The sequence below is a fragment of the Serinus canaria genome, chromosome 6 (genome assembly GCF_022539315.1).
Source record: "Serinus canaria isolate serCan28SL12 chromosome 6, serCan2020, whole genome shotgun sequence".
Taxonomy (NCBI): domain Eukaryota; kingdom Metazoa; phylum Chordata; class Aves; order Passeriformes; family Fringillidae; genus Serinus; species Serinus canaria.
The window spans coordinates 16449809-16454899 of record NC_066320.1 but is presented as its reverse complement, the minus strand read 5'-3'; positions in this window follow the sequence as shown (position 1 = coordinate 16454899).

The following is a 5091-nucleotide window of genomic DNA, read 5'->3' as shown; positions in this document are numbered from 1 at the left end:
TTTCTGAATGCTGTCTGTTCTAGTTTCAAGCATAGCTACTGCTGTATTTCCATTTTCTTTTCATTAAAAGGAAATTCTGAAGAAGTTTTGTTGTCTTTAAGCTGTTTAAACTTCTCACCTTGAATTTTTCAAGACTTTCATGTTATGTTGACAGTATCAGCATATGTCCTACAGAACTAAAATATTTTGTAACCTAAATATCAAGCTATTTTTATTCCTGTTTTCCTATTTTTCTCATACTAGGTGAGTTAAAAACAAGTGATATTCCCCTGCCCAGAAATGTTTACCTTCAGCCAGAGATGCAAAATTAAACAGATAACACAAAGCAGCATCAAAAATAGGAAATAAAAGCGAATAGTTGGTTTGAACATTAATTTGTTTTTATGGTTATTGAAGGTGAGGGGAGAGTGCCTCTAGAATCCAAATCCTTTTTTTCCACAAGAGAAAAACATGTTCAGAAATTTTCCAGCTGTCTATAATTGCTTGCATTTTTCTAACGTGGAGAAGAGAGGAATTAGATATTAGGAGCAGCAGATAAGCCTGCAAGAAGGGACCAGAGTGATGAAGCTCCTGTGTGTGCTTCCCTGAGATGGCAAAACAGATTCTCCCAGAAAGATGGACCTGAGAGTATTACAGTAACAATAGTGTCATATTCAGTTGGTCCTTATCTAGTCACTCTTAATTACATTCGAACTGGTTTCCTGTAGAATGGTATTTTTTCCATCTGTGGTCTGCAGATTCCTGGTAGAACATGGACTCCTTGCAAGGAGAGTGAAAAAAGCAATTTCACCAATGCTCTCCAGTGGTCAGGGCTTGTGAATTTTCTAAGGGGTTGCTGAGCCTTCTTGAGAGATTTTCTAGGGATTCACAAATCAAAGCAAGTTGAAAGACACTACAGCAGCATAATGTTATATTGATTGCTTTGTTTTTGCAGAGGATAGATTTTGTTTAATCTTCCCCTTCCTTATATTGCTTGACACCATTAGTTTTATCTTAAATTACATCAAATATAAAAAACCATTAGAGAAGAGACTTTCTAATGTATTTTGTACTTTTGGGTTGGTAATGACAAGAAGTATTTTCTGGGGCATGGTAGCTCTTTAAAAAAATATTTGCTAAAAAAGAAATCAGGTAGGACAGAAAAGCATGGGCTTGAAGTGAGATTTTATTCAGTGCAAGTTTTAGAACAAACTGGGATTCAAAATATATTGAGAGCTAGAAACTATGGGGCCTGGACAGAGGGAGACATAGAATCCCTCCCTGTTCTTGAGAGCCCACTGACCTGATCCTACTGGCAAGATGGGGCAGATGGATGTTACGGGGGAAACCTTTATTTGACGAGGCTTTTGGTCTGTGGTGGGGATGGTAGGAAGCAGTACCTCACCCCACCAGGGACAAGGGTGACAGAGGGCTGTGGTCTTGGGATGGAGGGAGTGGGATGGGGCAGACTTCACAGGGAAGGAGGCCTCCCCAGCACCGTGTCTCCTGCTGCCTCGTGAGCCCCAGCTTCCAACCCTGCTCAGCCCCAGGCACAGTCCAACCCAGATGGGGAGCCACTAGGGATGTTGGGGAGGAGGACAAACGGACACAGCTTCCATCAACAAACACAAACTTGTTTCTCCTCCTCTTCCATCCTTCACAAATTCCTGGTGCCTCTTACCCCCGTCTCCTCTGAGGGTTTTAATAAAAAAGGAAACCAAGATGTGATGTGAGCACAGCAGGGAGAGGAGAGTCAGTGCAGAGGGAGGGGTCAGACAATGTACCCATGTGGGGAACAGGAGGATGCCAGGGCAGCCATTCAGAGCCTGTCCCTCTCTCCTCCCTGCACCCACAGCCTCCTCTCTGCCGATGTTGGGTTCTTAACATAACAAGTGAGCCGAGGGGCGGCCGGCCCTGTGCTCGGCTAAAGCCCCCGGATTCCTCCGCCCAGAGCCCTGTCTCCCAGCTACTGATCCCAGGAATCAATCGCTGGGCTCTTCCCTGCTTCCCGGGCAGCACTATTGTCTCCTAGCTGCTGCAGTGGGAAAGGATGCCCTGCATCCTTTCCTGACAAAGACCAATAAAGCCCGGGGGAGAAAAATACATATATAACCATATGTGTATATGTATGTATATATGCATATGCAATAAATAAAGCAAGCCAGACAAGCCCTTCAGGCAATTTTAGCTCCGTGTATTGTTCAGGAGGAAAGGTTTCCTCCCTCCCCTCCCATCTCCTAATGAAATCCCCCAAGCCCTCCTTGTTTCTCCCCCCTCACCCCTGCTGCCAAAGGGTACTCACACAGGCGTGCTCTCAGGGATTTTGTCTCCTGTAGCTGGATAGGCTCTCATGATGGGGGAATTTTATTTGCTAAGGTTGTTGGTGACAGAGGCTTAGCCGTAAACCCCTCCAGAACCCCTTCAAAGCTCTCATTGCTTTCTTTGCTGGACATTTGATTTGGGGCATCCCTTCACCCCATTTCACCTAGACCTACCCCTGTCTTCTCCTGCCTCACCTCTGCAGTAACACACATGCACGCCAGGCCTGGCCATGGCTGGAGGGATGAAGGTGTAAATTTGCTGGATATTCTCTCAGAGTATATGTACAGCTGCCTCCATCCCCTGCCTCTTGGGCTACCCAAGGCATGCTTGGTGGATGGATGGATGGATGGATGGATGGATGGATGGATGGATGGATGGATGGATGGATGGATGGATGGATGGATGGATGGGGCAACCCACCTGTTTCCCCATCGGTGTAGCTGCCTCTTAGACCCTTCGTTCCCTGTAGTGCTCGTGGTACTGTAGAGAGGCAGGACAGAAAGCAGAGGCTCCTGGCCAATGACTAGACCATGGTCCTTCTCACCACGTCTCTGGCCACTGCCCACACACTCCTGCCTTCAGGCTGGGCCTCACACCATGTTCTCACTGGCTTTCCCTGAGCAGCGCTGAACTGACAGCCCTGGTACTCCTGGGCTCTCCACAAAACAGAAGAAGGGCTGTGAAGGCATGGAGAGCCACACAGCTCTGAAGGCCACCAGCCCTGGGTGCTCCCCTATGACAGAAAGTGCAGGTGAGAGACTGCACCATGCTTGGTTCTGCTCATCTCTCCATCCCCTGCCCCAAACTCAATTTCTATACATAGAAAATGAGTTCTCCTCCAGTGTCTGTTTCTTTTTGCCTCCCATTGCACATGAAAATGCTGACGGATTTCCCTGATCACTAGCCATGCTGGCTAGTGGCTAAAGCAGTTCATTTCAGACCCTGTGCAGGTATTTCTTACCATATATTATAGTGAATAATGTATCCCCAGCCATGCAGCACAAGGCTTATAAGGCTATCTCAGTATTCTGGTGACAGCTTTAAACCACTCGACCATTGACCATTCAGGTCTCATGGTTTATAGAGTCACCAGCACACCTTGACAGGGTTATAGCCTACTTATTGGTATAAAGCATGGTTAGGGATACATTATTATAGCACGTTGCCTCTGAAGCGGGGCTGTGTGCCACCGGTGGCCTAGGGAGCCCTTGCTGGTGATCTGCAAAGGGCTGGGTGATGTGGACAGCCCGATTAACATCTACCTGCTAAACCACGATGAGAGATTGCTGCAGTGACCTGAGGGACAATGTTCACTCTCAGATCCTGGAGGCCCAGAGGTGCAGGTGGCTCTGACAATAGGGGGGCTGCAAAGAGCTGCTTTTCATCAAAGCTGGCACCCAACCACACCTGAAGACCTCTCTTTAGCACCAGTGATCCAGCAACCACTGTGCAGGTTGCCACGAGGATGAAAAATTCTTTGAAGACTGCTGCTTCCACACTACATGGTTTGCTTCCACCTTCTCTGGACTGCTTCTGGTTGGATACAACCTGACCATCTTGCTTCTCTACAAATGCCAGTTTGGCCTGGCTCATGCTGAACACTCATTAACAATTACTACAGTTAAGGTAGTTAATCACTACAGCTAAGGTTGAAATCTGACTTTTCTTCTGATTCCAGATCCCAGGTCTGTGAGTTTTTCCCATCTCCCACAGAAAGGTTTCTTCCTTGTTTCCATTGTTTCAGTCTTGCTCCCCAGTTAGTGATTTTATTATAAAGTTTCCAGAGATTGTTTGAATTGCCTTTGAATGCAGCATGTACTTGTTCTTGTTGCCGTTGCAGAGCTGCAACAATTTAACAAACAAGTCAGGTTAAAAATGTTGACCTCAGGTTACTTCCTGATCTCAGTCGATTTGTTAAATATTGAGCCAAATTTGGAGAAAAATTACCTTGGTACTTTGAAAGCCCTCAAAACTGGAACTCAGCAATAAAGTTTTAAAATTTCTCTCCTTGCACTCCCTCTTTAAGTGCTATTATAGGAAATATATTTGTTAAGGATATTTCAGCTTTAAGACTAGTTGAATAGATCCATTACAGAATTGCTATATGCCAATGTTCAGGATGCCCTGAAACAAATGGACTCATTTTCTCACATGTTGTGTTTAAGTCTCAGTGAGCTCTTGACCACAGCCCCAGCTGACATATGCTTCTTCAGTGTCTTCTCTTAGTTTCCTCTGTAGCCTTGATCCTAAAGAGATTTATGCTTGTGATTCACTTTAAGCATGTAAATAGCCCCTCTGATGGTTTCAGTGTAACACTGTGAGCATCCTCTGATGGGGCTGAGGCTGTCTCAGCCCCACTCTTGTGGGTGCTGCTGCCAGATGTGCACAGCTTGGGGTCAGCCAGCTGCACAGACCTGGCCTCGGTCAGGCATCCTTGCAGCATCACATCTTACCAAGTTAGCCAGAGCACACATTGCACAGCTTTTGTGCCAGCTTCAATTCTATTTCAGCTTTCTGCAAGCCACAGGGGGATGACAGGCGATATTTTAAGGTATAAAGTCAGAGTCACAGACAAATAACACCAAATGCACATTGAGTCTGTCAGAAGTTAACTTGTCAGCACTCCCTGAAAGGATCTGCATTAGCAGATCAGCTTCACATCAGATCAGCATTTGTGTCATGTGGCCACAGTCTTTCTGGCCCAGTGTTTGGAGCCCTAAAGCCTGACTTTCTCGCCTGTTGAATCCAGGCTCCAGTAGGTTTAAGACAGCAGGGTGATTGCTTACCTTT